Here is a 21,853-nt window from a genome sequence, read left to right as displayed (position 1 = left end):
GGGGAGGGAAAGGGGCTAGGAGGTTCACTGTTCAAAAAGCCAGGTTTTGAGGCCCTTCCTGAAAAGAAGTAGGTTTTGGGTCTTGCGAATGTGGGTTGTGAGTGCGTTCCAGGTTTTGGGTGCAATGTAGGAGAAGGATCTGCCCCCAATGGTGGTGTGTTTGATGCGGGGGACAGAGGCGAGAGAGAGGTCAGCTGAGCGGACGTTTCGTGTGGGGGTGTGGAAGGTGACTCTCGTTGAGGTAGGCAGGGCCTGTGTTGTGGAGTGATTTGTGTGCGAGGATGAGGATCTTGGAGGTGATCATTTTGTCAATGGGGAGCCAGTGGAGGGATTTGAGGTGTGGAGAGATGTGTTCGTGTCGGCGGAGGTCGAGGATGAGTCGTGCTGCTGAGTTCTGGATGCGTGTAGTTTGCACTTGAGTTTTAGAGTGGTGCCGGCGTAGAGGGCGTTTCTGTAATCAAGCCTGCTGCTGATGAGTGCGTGAGTGACAGTTTTTCTGGTCTCTGTGGGGATCCATTTGAATGTTTTTCAGTATACGGAGTTTGTTGAAGCATGAGGAGGTAAGAGTGTTGATTTGTTGGGTCATAGAGAGGGAGGAGTCTAGGATGATGATGAGGTTGCGTGCGTAGTTGGCGGGGGTGGGTGCAGGGCCTAGCGTGGTGGGCCACCATGGGGGGTCCCAGGTGTTTTTGTGTGGGCCAAAGAGGATTATTTCGGTTTTGCTTGAGTTGAGTTTCAGGTGGTTGGCTGTCATATATACATCACTTTTGTCAATATGTGTGTGGTTTCCCTGGGGGGAAAAGGGTCCGACTTGTCTAGTGGCAGTTTTAGTGCCATAAAGAAGCGCAGAAGGTTTATATGCATACTGCAAAGAGCACATCTGTATTTTATGTAAATAGCTGAGTACATTAGTAAAGTCTATGGAGAGATGAAGGGCACTTTTGCTGGGTGGTAATGAGGGAATCCGAGGAGGAGGGAGTGGGAGCACCAATAATGATTGTTGGACTGGGCGCAGGAGGTGCTAAAGACTGTGACGAATGGTATGTGACAAGGTGTTTTTTGAGTGTCTTGAAAGTACGTGCTGATTGAGGGAAGAAGCGCAGGTAAGGTGGCCTCTACTGTTGCACGTATCTCACACACACCATCGATTTTGTGACTGTCTACGTAGGCTAGTGTTTTAGAGCAACAGTTTAGCCAATAGCAGAGATGGCATCTTGATGGATGACTGCTGCCTGCACTCGGGTTATAGAGGACCGCTCTGACATAGGATCAGAGACTGAGACATCAGATACTGAGACAGCATCTGAGGGATAGGACAATGGCGCAGACTCTGGGAGTGATTTTTCAGTCAGAGGAGTCCCATTTGAAAACTCCTCTTCCAGTACATTATGAGGGAGGTGATGAGGACAGTCCTGCTGTCCCTTCGCAAGCTGTTCGTGCAACTGGGTAATAGTGGGTTAGGCCAACCCAGAGAGCAGGTGAATGCGGCGGCAAGCAGAGAGAGAGTGCTCTCTTGGGAGCTCACCAATTTAGTTCAGCCCCAAATTCCACCATCCAAATCATATTGTGGAGACATCAAAATTGTCTATGGCAAAACAAACTGGTTTTGTAAGGCAGGCACCTGTGTTTTTGGTCCTGGATTCGGCGGCCATATAGAGAAACACACTAAACCTAAATATTTCTGGAAACTAGACATTCGGGGGAGTCCACAGAGGTGTGACTTGTGTGGATTCCCCAAAGTTTTCTTACCCAGAATACCCTGCAAAGCTGAAATGTTGAAAAAAAACTCTATTTTTCTCGCATTTCTGTCACACAAACTACAGGAATATGCTGGGATCCACAACATTCCTACCACCCAGTGACTCCTCACCTCTCCTGATAAAAACACTACCCCACTTGAGTGCCTACACCTAGTGCCTGTGTCAGGAATGGATCACCCCAGGGTCAACAGCTGCCTCACGTAAGGACCAACATTGACCGTTGTGTGATCTATTCCTGTCGCAGGCACCAGGCCTAACCACACAAGTGAGGTATCATATTTATCGGGAGACTTGGGGGAATGCTGGGTGGAAGGAAATTTGTGGCTCCTCTCAGATTCCAGAACTTTCTGTCACCGAAATGTGAGGAAAACGTGGTATTTTAGCCACATTTTGAGGTTTGCAAAGGATTCTGGGTAACAGAACCTGGTCCGAGCCCCACAAGTCACCTCATCTTGGATTCCCCTGGGTTTCTAGTTTTCAAAAATGTGCTGGTTTGCTAGGTTTCCCAAGGTGCCGGCTGAGCTAGAGGCCAAAATCCACAGGTAGGCACTGTTTTCTATGAAAAAATGTGATGTGTCCACGTTCTGTTTTGGGGCATTTCCTGTCACGGGCGCTAGGCCCACCCACACAAGTGAGGTATCATTTTTATCGGGAGACTTAGGGGAACGCCGGGTGGAAGGAAATTTGTGGCTCCTCTCAGATTCCAGAACTTTCTGTCACCGAAATGTGAGGAAAACTTGATTTTTTAGCCACTTTTTGAGGTTTGCAAAGGATTCTGGGTAACAGAACCTGGTCCGAGCCCATCAAGTCACCCCTCCTTGGATTCCCCTAGGTCTCTAGATTTCAGAAATGCACAGGTTTGGTAGGTTTCCCTAGGTGCCGGCTGAGCTAGAGGCCAAAATCTACAGGTAGGCACTTCTCAAAAAACACCTCTGTTTTCTTCCAAAAATGTGGATGTGTCCACGTTGCGCTTTGGGGCGTTTCCTGTCGCGGGCGCTAGGCCTACCCACACAAGTGAGGTATCATTTTTATCGGGAGACTTGGGGGAACGCCGGGTGGAAGGAAATTTGTGGCTCCTCTCAGATGCCAGAACTTTCTGTCACCGAAATGTGAGGAAAACTTGTTTTTTTAGCCACTTTTTGAGGTTTGCAAAGGATTCTGGGTAACAGAACCTGGTCCGAGCCCCGCGAGTCACCCCTCCTTGGATTCCCCTAGGTCTCTAGTTTTCAGAAATGCACAGGTTTGGTAGGTTTCCCTAGGTGCCGGCTGAGCTAGAGGCCAAAATCTACAGGTAGGCACTTCTCAAAAAACACCTCTGTTTTCTTCCAAAAATTTGGATGTGTCCACGTTGCGCTTTGGGGTGTTTCCTGTTGCGGGCGCTAGGCCTACCCACACAAATGAGGTATCATTTTTATCGGAAGACTTGGGGGAACGCCGGGTGGAAGAAAATTTGTGGCTCCTCTCAGATTCCAGAACTTTCTGTCACCGAAATATGAGGAAAACTTGTTTTTTTAGCCACTTTTTGAGGTTTGCAAAGGGTTCTGGGTAACAGAACCTGGTCCGAGCCCCGCAAGTCACCCTCCTTGGATTCCCCTAGGTCTCTAGTTTTCAGAAATGCACAGGTTTGGTAGGTTTCCCTATGTGCCGGCTGAGCTAGAGGCCAAAATCTACAGGTAGGCACTTCTCAAAAAACACCTCTGTTTTCTTCAAAAAATTTGGATGTGTCCACGTTGCACTTTGGGGCGTTTCCTGTCGCGGGCGCTAGGCCTACCCACACAAGTGAGGTATCATTTTTATCGGGAGACTTGGGGGAACGCCGGGTGGAAGAAAATTTGTGGCTCCTCTCAGATTCCAGAACTTTCTGTCACCGAAATGTGAGGAAAACTTGTTTTTTTAGCCACTTTTTGAGGTTTGCAAAGGATTCTGGGTAACAGAACCTGGTCCGAGCCCCGCAAGTCACCCTCCTTGGATTCCCCTAGGTCTCTAGTTTTCAGAAATGCACAGGTTTGGTAGGTTTCCCTATGTGCCGGCTGAGCTAGAGGCCAAAATCTACAGGTAGGCACTTCTCAAAAAACACCTCTGTTTTCTTAAAAAAATTTGGATGTGTCCACGTTGCACTTTGGGGCGTTTCCTGTCGCGGGCGCTAGGCCTACCCACACAAGTGAGGTATCATTTTTATCGGGAGACTTGGGGGAACGCCGGGTGGAAGAAAATTTGTGGCTCCTCTCAGATTCCAGAACTTTCTGTCACCGAAATGTGAGGAAAACTTGTTTTTTTAGCCACTTTTTGAGGTTTGCAAAGGATTCTGGGTAACAGAACCTGGTCCGAGCCCCGCAAGTCACCCTCCTTGGATTCCCCTAGGTCTCTAGTTTTCAGAAATGCACAGGTTTGGTAGGTTTCCCTATGTGCCGGCTGAGCTAGAGGCCAAAATCTACAGGTAGGCACTTCTCAAAAAACACCTCTGTTTTCTTAAAAAAATGTGGATGTGTCCACGTTGCACTTTGGGGCGTTTCCTGTCGCGGGCGCTAGGCCTACCCACACAAGTGAGGTATCATTTTTATCGGGAGACTTGAGGGAACGCCGGGTGGAAGAAAATTTGTGGCTCCTCTCAGATTCCAGAACTTTCTGTCACCGAAATGTGAGGAAAACTTGTTTTTTTAGCCACTTTTTGAGGTTTGCAAAGGATTCTGGGTAACAGAACCTGGTCCGAGCCCCGCAAGTCACCCCTCCTTGGATTCCCCTAGGTCTCTAGTTTTCAGAAATGCACCGTTTTGGTAGGTTTCACTAGGTGCCGGCTAAGCTAGAGGCCAAAATCTACAGGTAGGCACTTCTCAAAAAACACCTCTGTTTTCTTCCAAAAATTTGGATGTGTCCACGTTGCGCTTTGGGGCGTTTCCTGTCGCGGGCGCTAGGCCTACCCACACAAGTGAGGTATCATTTTTATTGGGAGACTTGGGGGAACGCCGGGTAGAAGAAAATTTGTGGCTCCTCTCAGATTCCAGAACTTTCTGTCACCGAAATGTGAGGAAAACTTGTTTTTTTAGCCACTTTTTGATGTTTGCAAAGGATTCTGGGTAACAGAACCTGGTCCGAGCCCCGCGAGTCACCCCTCCTTGGATTCCCCTAGGTCTCTAGTTTTCAGAAATGCACAGGTTTGGTAGGTTTCCCTAGGTGCCGGCTGAGCTAGAGGCCAAAATCTACAGGTAGGCACTTCTCAAAAAACACCTCTGTTTTCTTCCAAAAATTTGGATGTGTCCACGTTGCGCTTTGGGGCGTTTCCTGTCGCGGGCGCTAGGCCTACCCACACAAGTGAGGTATCATTTTTATCTGGAGACTTGGGGAAACGCCGGGTGGAAGGAAATTTGTGGCTCCTCTCAGATTCCAGAACTTTCTGTCACCGAAATGTGAGGAAAACTTGTTTTTTTAGCCACTTTTTGAGGTTTGCAAAGGATTCTGGGTAACAGAACCTGGTCCGAGCCCCGCAAGTCACCCCTCCTTGGATTCCCCTAGGTCTCTAGTTTTCAGAAATGCACAGGTTTGGTAGGTTTCCCTATGTGCCGGCTGAGCTAGAGGCCAAAATCTACAGGTAGGCACTTCTCAAAAAACACCTCTGTTTTCTTCCAAAAATTTGGATGTATCGACGTTGCGCTTTGGGGCGTTTCCTGTCGCGGGCGCTAGGCCTACCCACACAAGTGAGGTATCATTTTTATCGGGAGACTTGGGGAAACGCCGGGTGGAAGGAAATTTTTGGCTCCTCTCAGATTCCAGAACTTTCTGTCACCGAAATGTGAGGAAAACTTGTTTTTTTAGCCACTTTTTGAGGTTTGCAAAGGATTCTGTGTAACAGAACCTGGTCCGAGCCCCGTGAGTCACCCCTCCTTGGATTCCCCTAGGTCTCTAGTTTTCAGAAATGCACAGGTTTGGTAGGTTTCACTAGGTGCCGGCTGAGCTAGAGGCCAACATCTACAGGTAGGCACTTCTCAAAAAACACCTCTGTTTTCTTCCAAAAATGTGGATGTGTCCACGTTGCGCTTTGGGGCGTTTCCTGTCGCGGGCGCTAGGCCTACCCACACAAGTGAGGTATCATTTTTATCGGGAGACTTGGGCGAACGCCGGGTGGAAGAAAATTTGTGGCTCCTCTCAGATTCCAGAACTTTCTGTCACCGAAATGTGAGGAAAACTTGTTTTTTTAGCCACTTTTTGAGGTTTGCAAAGGATTCTGGGTAACAGAACCTGGTCCGAGCCCCGTGAGTCACCCCTCCTTGGATTCCCCTAGGTCTCTAGTTTTCAGAAATGCACAGGTTTGGTAGGTTTCCCTATGTGCCGGCTGAGCTAGAGGCCAAAATCTACAGGTAGGCACTTCTCAAAAAACACCTCTGTTTTCTTAAAAAAATTTGGATGTGTCCACGTTGCGCTTTGGGGCGTTTCCTGTCGCGGGCGCTAGGCCTACCCACACAAGTGAGGTATCATTTTTATCGGGAGACTTGGGGAAACGCCGGGTGGAAGGAAATTTGTGGCTCCTCTCAGATTCCAGAACTTTCTGTCACCGAAATGTGAGGAAAACTTGTTTTTTTAGCCACTTTTTGAGGTTTGCAAAGGATTCTGGGTAACAGAACCTGGTCCGAGCCCCGCAAGTCACCCCTCCTTGGATTCCCCTAGGTCTCTAGTTTTCAGAAATGCACAGGTTTGGTAGGTTTCCCTATGTGCCGGCTGAGCTAGAGGCCAAAATCTACAGGTAGGCACTTCTCAAAAAACACCTCTGTTTTCTTCCAAAAATTTGGATGTATCCACGTTGCGCTTTGGGGCGTTTCCTGTCGCGGGCGCTAGGCCTACCCACACAAGTGAGGTATCATTTTTATCGGGAGACTTGGGGATACGCCGGGTGGAAGGAAATTTGTGGCTCCTCTCAGATTCCAGAACTTTCTGTCACCGAAATGTGAGGAAAACTTGTTTTTTTAGCCACTTTTTGAGGTTTGCAAAGGATTCTGGGTAACAGAACCTGGTCCGAGCCCCGCAAGTCACCCCTCCTTGGATTCCCCTAGGTCTCTAGTTTTCAGAAATGCACAGGTTTGGTAGGTTTCCCTATGTGCCGGCTGAGCTAGAGGCCAAAATCTACAGGTAGGCACTTCTCAAAAAACACCTCTGTTTTCTTCCAAAAATTTGGATGTATCCACGTTGCGCTTTGGGGCGTTTCCTGTCGCGGGCGCTAGGCCTACCCACACAAGTGAGGTATCATTTTTATCGGGAGACTTGGGGAAACGCCGGGTGGAAGGAAATTTTTGGCTCCTCTCAGATTCCAGAACTTTCTGTCACCGAAATGTGAGGAAAACTTGTTTTTTTAGCCACTTTTTGAGGTTTGCAAAGGATTCTGGGTAACAGAACCTGGTCCGAGCCCCGTGAGTCACCCCTCCTTGGATTCCCCTAGGTCTCTAGTTTTCAGAAATGCACAGGTTTGGTAGGTTTCACTAGGTGCCGGCTGAGCTAGAGGCCAACATCTACAGGTAGGCACTTCTCAAAAAACACCTCTGTTTTCTTCCAAAAATGTGGATGTGTCCACGTTGCGCTTTGGGGCGTTTCCTGTCGCGGGCGCTAGGCCTACCCACACAAGTGAGGTATCATTTTTATCGGGAGACTTGGGCGAACGCCGGGTGGAAGAAAATTTGTGGCTCCTCTCAGATTCCAGAACTTTCTGTCACCGAAATGTGAGGAAAACTTGTTTTTTTAGCCACTTTTTGAGGTTTGCTAAGGATTCTGGGTAACAGAACCTGGTCCGAGCCCCGCGAGTCACCCCTCCTTGGATTCCCCTAGGTCTCTAGTTTTCAGAAATGCACAGGTTTGGTAGGTTTCACTAGGTGCCGGCTGAGCTAGAGGCCAAAATCTACAGGTAGGCACTTCTCAAAAAACACCTCTGTTTTCTTCCAAAAATTTGGATGTGTCCACGTTGCGCTTTGGGGCGTTTCCTGTCGCGGGCGCTAGGCCTACCCACACAAGTGAGGTATCATTTGTATCGGGAGACTTGGGGGAAAGCCGGGTGGAAGAAAATTTGTGGCTCCTCTCAGATTCCAGAACTTTCTGTCACCGAAATGTGAGGAAAACTTGTTTTTTTAGCCACTTTTTGAGGTTTGCAAAGGATTCTGAGTAACAGAACCTGGTCCGAGCCCCGCGAGTCACCCCTCCTTGGATTCCCCTACGTCTCTAGTTTTCAGAAATGCACAGGTTTGGTAGGTTTCCCTAGGTGCCGGCTGAGCTAGAGGCCAAAATCTACAGGTAGGCACTTCTCAAAAAACACCTCTGTTTTCTTCCAAAAATTTGGATGTGTCCACGTTGCGCTTTGGGGCGTTTCCTGTCGCGGGCGCTAGGCCTACCCACACAAGTGAGGTATCATTTTTATCGGGAGACTTGGGGAAACGCCGGGTGGAAGGAAATTTGTGGCTCCTCTCAGATTCCAGAACTTTCTGTCACCGAAATGTGAGGAAAACTTGTTTTTTTAGCCACTTTTTGAGGTTTGCAAAGGATTCTGGGTAACAGAACCTGGTCCGAGCCCCGCAAGTCACCCCTCCTTGGATTCCCCTAGGTCTCTAGTTTTCAGAAATGCACAGGTTTGGTAGGTTTCCCTAGGTGCCGGCTGAGCTAGAGGCCAAAATCTACAGGTAGGCACTTCTCAAAAAACACCTCTGTTTTCTTCCAAAAATTTGGATGTGTCCACGTTGCGCTTTGGGGCGTTTCCTGTCGCGGGCGCTAGGCCTACCCACACAAGTGAGGTATCATTTTTATCGGGAGACTTGGGGAAACGCCGGGTGGAAGGAAATTTGTGGCTCCTCTCAGATTCCAGAACTTTCTGTCACCGAAATGTGAGGAAAACTTGTTTTTTTAGCCACTTTTTGAGGTTTGCAAAGGATTCTGGGTAACAGAACCTGGTCCGAGCCCCGCAAGTCACCCCTCCTTGGATTCCCCTAGGTCTCTAGTTTTCAGAAATGCACAGGTTTGGTAGGTTTCCCTATGTGCCGGCTGAGCTAGAGGCCAAAATCTACAGGTAGGCACTTTGGAAAAAACAGCAGTGTTTTCTATAAAAAAAATAGGATGTGTCCATGTTGTGTTTTGGGGCATTTCCTGTCGCGGGCACTAGGCCTACCCACACAAGTGAGGTATCATTTTTATCGGGAGACTTGGGGGAACACAGAATAGCAAAACAAGTGTTATTGCCCCTTATCTTTCTCTACATTTTTTCCTTCCAAATATAAGAGAGTGTGTAAAAAAGACGTCTATTTGAGAAATGCCCTGCAATTCACATGCTAGTATGGGCACCTCGGAATTCAGCGATGTGCAAATAACCACTGCTCCTCAAAACCTTATCTTGATCCCATTTTGTAAATGCAAAGGTTTTCTTGGTACCTCTTTTTCACTCTTCATATTTCAGCAAATGAATTGCTGTATACCCAGTATAGAATGAAAACCAACTGCAGGGTGCAGCTCATTTATTGGCTCTGGGTACCTAGGGTTCTTGATGAACCTACAAGCCCTTTATATCCCCGCAACCAGAAGAGTCCAGCAGACAAAACGGTATATTGCTTTCAGAAATCTGACATCGCAGGAAAAAGTTAAAGAGTAAAACATAAAGAAAAATGGCTGTTGTTTTCAGCTCAATTTCAATATTTTTTTATTTCAGCTGTTATTTTCTGTAGGAAAACCTTGTAGGATCTACACAAATGACCCCTTGCTGAATTCAGAATTTTGTCTAGTTTTCAGAAATGTTTAGCATTCCGGGATCCAGCATTGGTTTCACACCCATTCCTGTCACTAACTGGAAGGAGGCTGAAAGCACCAAATATAGTAGAAATGGGGTATGTCCCAGTAAAATGCCAAATTTGTGTTGCAAAATTTGGTTTTCTGATTCAAGTCTGCCCGTTCCTGAAAGGTGGGAAGATAGTGATTTCAGCACCAGAAACCCTTTGTTGATGGCATTTTCAGGGGAAAAACCACAAGCCTTCTTCCGCAGCCCTTTTTTCCCATTTTTTTGGAAAAACTAAATTTTCACTGTATTTTGGCTATTTTCTTAGTCTTCTCAAGGGGAAACCACCAACTCTGGGTACCATTAGAATCCCTAGGATGTTGGAAAAAAAGGACACAAATTTGGCGTGGTTAGCTTATGTGGACAAAAAGTTATGAAGCCCTAAGCGCGAACTACCCCAAATAGCCAAAAAAGGGCTCAGCACTGGGGAGGAAAAGGCCCAGCAGCTAAGGGGTTAAGAATGTTTTGTTAACCACACACTTGTGACAGGACCCACTTTGTGGCACTGTTGACAGTGGCAAAATACATCCTTCCCAGTTGCTAACTTTACATGAAACTATGCTAAGAACAAGACTGAGACATGTATTCCTCAGGCTTCTACATGTAGCATGTTTTATGGAACAGAAGCAAGCTTTTTTCACCATGTAAGAATTGAGCTAACTTAGAGGGCAGCACAGAATTTTCATTTGAAAGAGATACTTCGATAATCACTGCAAAGATGTCTTGTTGCCCCTGTCAGATTGCAGTAGTTCATTTTATCTTTACCTTATGGATTCTGCTGCTTGAAATCCAACACTTACAGTGAAAAAACAAAAGTGAAAGTACCAAAATGAACCAAACAAATCCCTGATGAAGCTCTTTATGATGTGCAGTACACTCCTCCGTACTCTACAATGAGCATCTCCACATCTTCGGTTTGAGTCAAATACATTTGATGGGAGGCAAAGCAAGGGCTCCTCCGACAAGCAGAACTGAACAATTTGCTGCTTTTATACTGACAAATGTTGAAAAAATTTACTCAGTGTCCAAGGTTTCCTGCATGTTCTTGAGTAACAGTTCACTTCTCTGAGAAGCCTGTGTCCTTCCAGTCATTGACCTAGTGGATAGGATAGGATTACATCTTTGATTATAATACCCTTATCAGCTTCATCCCTAATATTTTCAGGGAGTAAAAAATGGAAGTACTCCTCAGGTCAGGCTTATACCCCCCCACCCGTAAAAAAAAATAACATAATGAGGAGCTGTGGCAAATGGCTAATAGGTCAAGGGGGCCACAGGTTCGACATATTCGGGAACCATTGCTTTACTACCATGTTTAGAGCAGAAAGCACATGCATGTTAGCACTTGTTGAGACTTAAGGCCAACAAAAATCAATCCAATAAGAACAGGAGCAGGAAGGCAAAAAGTTTGAGGATGACCCTGAAGAAAGGACCATTTTCCAACAACTTATATTCAGTCTCACAAGAAACCTGCCTGATATTTTTATGTTCCCTCATATGATACTCCACTTACTTATCTTCCCTGCAGTTTGAAGATGTATGTTTTTAAGATGTATGCGCTCTGTTTGGATTGTTATATTTAATTGCTTTGTTTTTTGTTCTATGTTGTGCATGAATTTCCTGTAGCCATGAATCCATAATAAAGTCATACATAGGCAACTCACTAAGTTATCTTGCCAGGTCACGATTAACAAACACAGTTCCCTCAGGAGTATAATTTATTGGAGGAGCTGTGATTCTACCCCAGACTTAGGCCCTTTGTTAAACATGGTCCATATTCTAAAATGGCCAAGATGTAATTACAACTGGTGCAATGTTATTGTACCTGGTATTATTAGGTGTTTGTCTCTCACACTTTTTCCATCGGCACATTCTCCAAGTCATTCCTGGATCTTCTGTACATTTCCTAGCATTCACTGATGTACATGTGGGAATCTAGTGAAAATACTGATCCCTTTTCATTATTCCCCAAGGCATAGAGAACCATAGTGCAATCTCAGGTTACTCTAGTATCCAGGACCTCCAGGACATCTGGGACAACCTTATTACTGCCCCACAATAATAGACTACTTGTAATGAGGACCATAGTGGAGATGACTGTAAGCACATGGGAGAAAGGGAATAATATTGATGGTCACTAGTGGATGCGAGGCCCTTCCAGAAAGAAACAGGACTGTGCTTGATAAAAACACAATAATCCAGAAATGTATGTGCCAACACCAAACTTCTGCCTGGCTATTTGATAACAAATCATATGTAGACCTGGTTCTTACTGATATCTCATCTACAAAGATCAGCTCAATTAGCACAAATACCAACTTCTGATCATGCTACCACTGTATAAAATGTAAGATGACAATTTGAAAACATATCTGAGATTTAAAAACAAGAATTCACAATGGTCATTTAAACAGAGAACTAAGATATTTGAACATCTCAAAATGTTAAACTAGACTTCCTTTTGGTACGTGAGATTCAGCACTCGGACAGGAGCATTGCTATTTATTGGTATGAACACCCCGGTCTATAAAACATTGCTAAATTGAGATGTATTTCATCAAGTGTAGCCTCTATCTCCTCTTTGTTCAATAGTGCTATTGTAAGCATTTTCCATTGTTGCTTCATGTGAACTTTTGCTGCTACAGATGAGCATTGCTCCTGGCTTGGCCATATATTTGGTGCATAGTATCCTTGTGCACACAAATTCTTTTTCCACTGCAACACTATAAACTGACACAATGTTTGATCTAACATTCAATCATAGTCATAATAAATGTACTGTCTTTTCTGGTTATAGTGTTTGGACTAAACCTATAACCTTGGCTTCAGCAAGCATATTTCTTTTTAACTTGCCCAATAAAGCTATACCAAAGCCATTATTGGCCCTGCTTCACATTCTGAATTTCACGTTTTATTGGGATTTATTAAAACCAGAGAGGTCTTCACACACTTACAGTGGTTGTCTTTTAGTATCATCCTGGTATGTACTGAGATGAACTCCAGAAGTCAGGTAGAATTTGCCACAAAGTACTGCTGCCTGGAAATCAATGTTATCCAGGCAGATGTTGGAAGTGCAGAAGTGCACAATACACTGATCACGTTTGTCCTTATTCCATCATTTGTGGTAGAAAAACTCACAAAACCTGACTGATTTCTTAAAATTACACCCCTTATCACATTTTATACATGAAAGTCCATAATGTTGGTTAAGGGCTTGGCTCCCTGGATGATTCCCCATGAAACTATCTATACCACTGCTCCTCAAACCGCATGTGATTTTATCAATCTAGAAATATATTAATGCAACATTGGTACATGCTGTGGCCACCAATCTAAAACTTTCTAGGGCTAACCTATAAACAATCTGAATGCTTTATTATACCCCCTTGATAATCAAAGACATATGGTGAATCTTGAGTACTTTGATTCAAATCTCATGGCTCTAGTATGTGATGTGTCTCTGAGCTACACTACCTTAATCCTGTTGATTGATGGCTAAAGTTTGCCTTGAGAGGACTGATCAAATTATTCGGCAGCCAGTTAATTCATTAGGCAGACAAAACTCAGATTATCATCAGGTGGAATCAGACATCTGACATCAACACCAACAAATTCAACAACTGCATAATGTCCACCCAAAATTGAACTGACAGGCAGGTCTATTTTCAACTTAAACCCTTGAAAACTGCCATCTGGCAATGACCAACTCTGAAATGTTTACTGTATTTAATCTGCATTACTGCCTGCAACTCTGCACTGCTGTCTGCAACTTTCTAGGGTACTCACAGTTTGGAGGTATCTCTTGGTGCAGAGTTATCATTACTTGAGGCAATTATTTACATTTTGATATGAGGGCTTACCCTAAAAGTCACAACCTTTTTTACACACATTCAGTCTGAGTTGAACTACAGCAGCGGTCTATCATTTTGCCTGTTAAAATACATAACCATCATGGTATGGTACCAGAATATTGTGGCCTAAATATCACCTGACAAAAATACTGTCTCCTAAAAATCATACAAAAATATTGCCCCTTTGGAGTTCATAATAGAAAATCCACATCTAACAGAGTGATATTTTTGTAAACGATATTTAAGCCATAGTACTGTTGTCAGACAATACTTTAACTAATGATATTCGACATGCAACCACTTTGAGACAATAGTCCTTATTTGATATATGGTACACAAGGGTATACACTTTAAATTTAAACACCCTGTATTACTAATAAAGCATTCTGTGTACAGAGATCTTCTATTCTAATTGACATGTTGTCCACAAACTAGACACTAGAACGCTTCATTTGTTAACCAATGTATTTGTAGAAATGTTACATTTTAAAGGTGTCAGGTTGGAAGACAAGCAATTTTCAGTCTAGATCCCTATTCTTAAGCTCTGTTCTGCACACTGTGCACTCTCTATCCACTCAACAAAATTGCCATTATTTACTTGAAACTCATTTACCCACATTGTGTACCTGAACATCTGTGTCCCTCGCCGTCTCACTGACTGTCAGAACCTATTCCAGGAGGCCACAGTGCATGTAGGGGCAACTGGGCTCATCTGTGGCGGTTATGGCCTTTTACTCCTGATTTCCCAGGGCCTGACTGACTATGGATCCCGCTCAACTTGGGCAAGTACCCCCTTTTGCACTTGTCTGTCAGTGGTAGTGGTGGTCGAGCATTCAAGGTTCCCTTGGGGGATGTAGATATAGGTCAGTGTACATGAATTTTAACTCAAGGTGCAGACATTCTGAATAATAAATCAATTTCCAGCCAAATACTTGCTTTCATAAGAAAAAGTCATATTTTATTTCTAACTCCACATATGCAAAGGAATACAACATTCAGAAGCAACACCACATTCCCCTTGATGTCGGGGATCTAATAATTGTGAGGCAAATCCCAGTTGCATCCTCTTTTGTGTAACGTGTTTAGGGTTATTCACCATTTACTGGTGGCTGCATAAGGGAATGCAAACTATTAGGCCATACTCAAGAGCTCCTTTTTGGCTCTTTCATCTCTCTGTCAAAAGAGTTTATGGTGCTGCGCCACATCCAGCAGGGAATCCCTTGAGGCCTCAAATGCCCTGTGTCAGCCTTACCTGCACTGGGGATATGAAATTGTTGAGCAGGCAGCAAGTGCCCTCTTTTTCGGTGCTCCGAAGACTGCATCCTGTACGGTGAAATCAGGCTGCTCACCAAGGATGCAGCAGCTCCTGGTAGTGCAGGCTCTTCCTGTTGAGCAGCTCTGCTGGTTGGAAGCCAGTAATCAGAGCTTCTTCTACTCAATGGGCACAAAAGGTGTGTTTCTTTTCTCCCAAAAATATGGGGGGAGTTTGTTGGCTCCCGACTGAAGTTCCAGCGAGAGTGTGACATCCTCAGTAGCATCCTACGATACTCAGGGAAACAGTCAGTGCAGTTGGTGGGCTAAGCCTGCTGGTCATGCCGGTCACCCTTTTGTCCAAGCCATGACCTGAACATTTGGCCACTGCAACATGGGCAGCCCCTTCTGACATACAAAATTGCTGCATTGCTTAGCATTGGTGCAGATTTTGAGTGTGCTCACCCTACACATTGCAGACAAAAGTATCATGATCCAGTCTGATTAAGACGCCGGTGACCCCCTCTGGCATACAAGTTAAGAATAATGAGGCCATGTGGACTTGGTGCACTCCACACAGCACTCAATACTTGGCACAGTCTATAGCAGCCCTCTCCTGGCATACAGGAGTTGCCAAAATCAGTCTCACAAACGAGCTATGGCCCAATTGGTGCACAGCCAAATCTTCACACCTCACTCAGGGAAACCTCTTGAAGAGCTCTCCAATGGACCTCACTAGTGCAGCTCTCTACTCTCCCTCACAAGGCGCACTGGTCTTGGCAAGCTGACAGACGGTGCTCCAGGCTCAAGGGCAGGTGATCTTGATATCCTGGATGATGTCCCCTCACCCAGCAGGGAGACCAGCAGGCCTTTTGCCCCTAGTCCTGGTCACAGGAGAAGTCTTGCAGAGCTTTGTCTGCTCACACAGCACATCTGGCATGGCTACAGTCAGCACAATCTGTCCCTGCGCATGCACTGCATAGCATTTCAACTCTCATATATTGCTTTCCTCTCAGTCATGCTTACACCCAGCGCATCTACTAATCACAAATGCACTACTCTATCCTATTACTGTACCCTTCACAGGTAGACATGCAACTAAGGCATAATCACCACTCATGTGCTATGCAGCACGCCACAGCTGCCTGATGAAGGCCACGGTTGAGTTAAGCACACAGCAGTGGCATTTTTATAAAGGAGAGTGAGCCTGCAGACTTCACTCAAGTGACGTAGGGTAAAAAGGTCCTGTTCACTACTGTTGATCACTTCATGGTATGCTGACAGAGCCACAGTAGTGATGCTTAACTCCTGGTGAAGCCGGTAGAACTTCACCACTATTAGGGTAACTATGAGGGTAGCTCGTTGGGTGCCCCTCCTAGTTCAACAAGACCTCAGTCCATGAGACAGTCCTATGTCACGGTGGACAGGCATGATTAGTGTTCGCCTATGATTAAAAAAAAAGGTATTAGGGGTCCTGACAACAGTACAATTGGGCACTCAGGGAAGGGGTACATATCTCTTTTCAATTCCAACACTGTCTGAGGTTCTATAAAGTGTTCTTAGCGTAGTTTGCAAAACGTGCTTCATATTGTCACAGCCAAATCCAACTAAAAGGATGCTGGAATCAGATGATTTTTCTATGATCTCATAAAGGCACTCATTCCAAAGCTTCATACATTTACATGGTGGTGGAACAACTAGATGAATATGGCTAGCAAGATGGCTCTGAGAAATACTTACTCACTGCTGGAAGTATGCTTACTGTTTACAGTTGCATCAGAATATTTTAGCATCTGAAATGAATCAAAATGTAAACACCACCAAAAATCGTGCTGTTGTAACCGTAGCAGTTGGCAGCACCTTACATTATGATCACCTTGCAGCATAAGTATTTGGATTTCAGAACACTTTTTATTTATCAGGCCTACTTTAAAGTAAGCTGGACATGTTTGAATCGTGTAATGTGCAGTTAACCGAGCCATAGTGTGAAAAAGCGTTTTTAATGTCACATTTCTGTGATCTGCTGCAATTTCAGTCCTTGCAGTCAGTTTGGATGCAATCCTTCATAAGCCCTTTTCTTGTAAATGTCAGAGGTTCGCCCAGCGGCCTATGTGACATTATAAAGACAAAAGCTGTTTTATTAACACTGTAAGAAGGAAATATCAGCCTAAAAAAAAAAAATCTCAACTCTGCCATGTGAGGGCCGAGCCAACTGACCCAGCCTTAGTTTTCCTCTCCCTGTTCAAAAGTTCCAAGTGAGTTTCTTAAAAAGGCGATATAATACAATCCAGTTGTCAAAATGAATCAGAAGAAATGGCAGTGTCAGTCGGAACTTTTAGCATTTGGTCTGGGGCAGACTTTTGTTCACCAGAACCAAGGGCAGTCCAAAGTTGCACTCCTATGAACCCAACCAATATTTACCCTTCCCAAGCTTTATCTGTTCAAAAACCTTTTTTCGGGATGAAATGCTTTTCGTGTGCAAGAATATAAGTTAGTTTGTGTTATAAAAGCATGGAAAGTTGGGTTTTTGCTACTAAAACTTTAGTGGAATGAGTGTGAAAATGAGTTGCGTGTCAAGTTCTGTAATGTTGTGTTTTAAGGACCTTCCTTAATTTGTTGCTATTCTGAGCTATGAGGGCAAAGGGTTAAAGTCCAAGGTCTGAACTTCATGTTTTATGGCTATGTGGGCAGAGAACACTGTCTGAAGTGGTAGAAGTTAGTTTTTCTCTCAGGGGGAGGACTTGCTATGGCGAAGGAGCATCGCCCCCCAGCTGAGCAAGCAGCAGAAAAATAAAATATTTCACTATTTTATTTATCTGCTGTTGGCTTAGCCAGCAGCATGTGAAGGGGTGTAGGAGGCTGGCCTGGTTTGTAGTGGGTACCAAAGGTACTTACACCTTACGCCAGGTCCAGTTATCCCTTATTAGTGAAATGTAGTCAGTGCCTAGAAGCCAGGCTGTCTAGAGGTAGCTGTAGGCAAAGCAGCCAAGGCTGAACTAGGAGACATGCAAAGCTCTTGCAATACCACTGTAGTCACAGAGTACTCAAACACATGAAAAACAATACTCAGTATTACCAAAAATAAAGGTACTTTATTTTAGGGACCCAAGGCCAAAAATACTTTGGAGACTATACTACCTTAGGAGGTAAGTACATTTCACAATATATACACTAGTAACCAAAAACAGGTAAGTAAACAGAAAATTGTGCAAATAGGGACAATCACATTGCAATGGGCCTAGGGGGAACACAAACCATTACTAAAATAGTGGAATGCAAAAGTCTGTTTCACACCTAGGCAAGTGTAGTGTGTAGAGGGGCCTGGGAGTGTCAGAAAGCACCAAAGGTAGTAAATTACCCCACCCCAGAGCCCAGGAAAGCAGGAGTAAAGCACAGCAATTTTCCTAAAACACACTATAAGTCGTGATAGAGGACAGTGCAAGAACCAGAAGAGACTGCAAGACACCATCAATGGGTTCCTGGACCTGAAGACCTGTGGAAGAAGTAGACCAGGTCCAAGAAGCACAGAAGAGTCCAGGGAGAACAGGAGCCCCTGCTAACCCAGATGAAGGTGCAAAAGAAGAACCACCGGGGAGAAGACAAAGTCAGTATTGCACCAAAGAAGATAGATCTGGGTCCCTGGTTGGTGCAGAACATGTCCAAAGTCAGATGGATGAATGAAGTCTGGTTTGCGTTGCTGGATTCTGCCAACAAGCCTTGGTAATCGCAAAGCTCGAGGTTTGCAGAAAATGGCGCTGCCTGGACCCAAGGAGGACCAGGTCCACTCTACCCAAGAGGGGGAGTCAGAGAGAGCTCTCAGCAACTCAGAGAGCCCTCAGAAGACCAGGCAGCGCACACAGGAGTCCCACAGCACTGGGGCAAAGGAGGTGCAAATGGAGGCCCACGCAGCATGACGCAAAGGATTCCCACGCCACCGGTGAACCACTCAGGAAGCTGTGCGTCAAAAGATGGAGTACTCAGCTGTGCTGTGCATGAAGAACTTTGAGGATGGTCACACACAAGCCTTAGCAACTGCAAGTAACGCAGTGCATGAGGGTACTGCTTTGTGTGGGAAAGTCTCTCAGACTCTTGACAGGATAGAAATGATTGCGCAACATATTTCTGACTGTGAGGACAACATAACTCAAATGATGGGATTAGTGCAGCAGTTGGAAGAGCATCTAGGAGTCCTGAAAATGAAACATGAGTAGTTGAAAAATCGCTCACAGAGATCCAATCTGTGCATATCGGGCATTCCGGAGCACAAGGAGGATGCCAATGGTCCGGTACCACTTGTGAACCATATTATCAAGAAATATGTTATTCTAGGCTATTCAGCATATCTAACAAGAGTGCGGGTACGTTGTGTACCTGCCCAGATGCTGGCAAACTCAAGATACCCTTGCACTTTTCTGATCAATTTTGTGGACTTTGAGATCAAGGAGAACATTTTTAGCAGGGCCAAACTGGGTAAAGAATTTGGCATAAATAAGGAGTTCTTGATTCATATCTTTTTAGATATGACCATAGATTCTGCCTGTCATTGGAAAGAGTTTAAAGCCATGGTTCTTCCGTTTCACAGGCTGGGGCGAAGGCCCCTATTCTTTACCCAGCCAAATTGAAGGTTTTGCACAATGGCCGGTTTAACTGGTTTGCATCAGTTTCAGAGGTGTTCGTAAAGACTATGGTGCTGATTATGAACGTGGTGGTATCACCGCCAACAGGCTGGCCGTAATGATCATCAAGTTATGACCATGATGGTGAACCCTCCAATAGACAGCCAATGTACTACACCAATCGCCAGCGGGGTACGAACACGGAACACAGTGGTAGCCACCTACAGGCAGGCAGAAGACAAGGATCCACTCACCACATTATAACATAGCACACCACAACGACACCCAAATCCTGACGGGAACTGTAGGAGGCTGGCCTCGTTTGTAGTGCGTACCTTGGGTACTTACACCTTATACCAGGTCCAGTTTTCCCTTATTAGTGAAATGTAGTAGTGTTCTAGTAGTTTAGGCTGATAGAAGTAGCTATAGCAGAGCAGTTTAGGCTGAACTAGGAGACATACAAAGCTCATGCAATACCACTTATAGTTACACAGTACTTATACACAAGTAAAGACAATACTCACTGTTACCAAAAATAAAGGTAGTACCAAAAACATCTTAGAGGCAATACTCCTTCTGGAGGTAAATATTATACACAATATATACACTAGACACCAAAATAAGGCAAGTAATTAGACATAAGATAGTGCAAACAATAGGAAATGCTATAGAATGCAATGGTAGAAAATAGGTCTAGGGGCAACACAAACCATGTACTAAGAAAGTGGAATGCGATTCACTTATCCCCCCTAGACAAGTGTAGTGTGTGCAGAATCACTGGGAGACTAAGAATACAGTAAAGGTAAGTAAATTACCCCACCCCAGAGCCCAGAAATCAGGAGTAAAGTACTGTAAGTTTCCTTAGGACACACTACATCTTGTGATTGGAATTATTGCAAGAACCAACCAAGTCTGCAAACAGCAAAGTGTGGATTCCTGGACCTAAAGACCTTCAAACGAAGGAGACCAAGTCCAGAAGTCGAAAGAGGTTCCAGGAAGGACAGGAACCCCTGCCAACCCAGAAGAGGGTGCAAAAGAAGAGTCCCCGGTTGGACGAAGACTGCAGAAATGCACAGTAGGAAGATGCCAGCGGGTTCTTGCATGATGCAAAGGATGTCCCACATTGTAAAGTTGGAAGCAGGCGAGTTTTGCCACTGGATTTCTCCAACAAGCCTTGGTTCCGGCAAAGCCGTGTTGTGCATCAACTAGGCGCTATCTGGACCCAGGAGTGACCTGGGGGCCTCAACTCTGTGTGAGAAGGAAGAGGAGGCTCTCAGCACTTCAGAGAGCCATCAGAGCACTGGATAGCACCCACAGGAGTCCCAGGACACTGGGACAAAGGAGGTGCAAAATGCGGTTGGTGCAGCACTACACAGGAAGGTCCCACCCCACTGGAGAACAACTCAGTGAGGTGAGCATTGCAGGATAAACTGCTGCGGACTTGAGCCAGGTTGTGCACGAAGGAATGTTGCAAATAGTGCACAGAGGCCTCAGGAGGTGAAGAAGATGCAGTGCACAAGGGTACTGTGGTTTTGGGGGAAGGCAAGGTCTTACCTCCTCCAAATTGTGACAGCAGGACCTCAGGACAGTCTGTGTCAATGGGATCCACCCTCTGTGTTCCAAGGAGCATGCTCGTCACTGTGAGGAGTCCAAGAGAACCGGTTGTCAACTTAGAAGGTGCTTGTATGAGAAGGGGATTGACTCCGTCACCCCACTGAAGATTTCTTAGGTCCTTCTGGTGCAGGGTGAAGAAAGGGAGTCTTCAGAGCATACACACCATGAAAACTGTTGCAGTTGCTGGCTGGAGCTGAAGTTGCAGAAGAAATGTATCCCTTGTGGATACTTTGTTGCTGTTACAGCTGTTCCTGGAGCAAGCTGCTGTTGATCCGAGGTCAGAGGATGAAGTAGTAGTTGCAGAGGATTCCTGCTGGAAACTCGCAAGTAGAATCTGAAGAGAACCCACAGTAGAGACCCTAAATAGTCCTGAGAGGGGGATTGGCTACCTTATCACGTAAGAACCTATCAGGAGGGGTCTCTGACATCACCTGCTGGCACTGACTACTCAGAGCCCTCCAGAGTGCCCCCACACCTCGCAAAGCAAGATGGCTGAAGTCTGGGACACACTGGAGGAGCTCTGGGCACCAACCCTAGGGTGGTGATGGACAGGGGAGTGGTCACTCTCCTTTCCTTTGTCCAGTTTTGCCCCAGAACAGGGGACAAGGGGTCCCTGAACCAGTGTAAACTGGCTTATGCAAGGAGGGCACCATCTGTGCCCTTCAAAGCATTTCCAGAGGCTGGGGGAGGCTACCCCTCCCCAGCCTGTAACGCCTATTTCCAAAGGGAGAGGGTGTAACACCCGGCTCCCAAAGGAAATGCTTTGTTCTGCCTTCCTGGGACTGAGGTGCTCAGACCCCAGGAGGGCAGAACCCTGTCTGTGAGGTGGCAACAGCTGTAGCTGCAGTGCAAACCTCAGAGAGCTGGTTTGGCAGTACTGGGGGTCCATAGTGGAGCCCCCAGGATGCATGGAATTGGCTCCCCAATACCAGATTTGGAATGGGGGACAATTCCATGATCTTAGACACCTTA

Source organism: Pleurodeles waltl, chromosome 12 (assembly GCF_031143425.1).
Source record: "Pleurodeles waltl isolate 20211129_DDA chromosome 12, aPleWal1.hap1.20221129, whole genome shotgun sequence".
Taxonomy (NCBI): Eukaryota; Metazoa; Chordata; class Amphibia; order Caudata; family Salamandridae; genus Pleurodeles; species Pleurodeles waltl.
The sequence above is the reverse complement of the archived record's forward strand: the minus strand, read 5'-3'. Positions refer to the sequence as shown.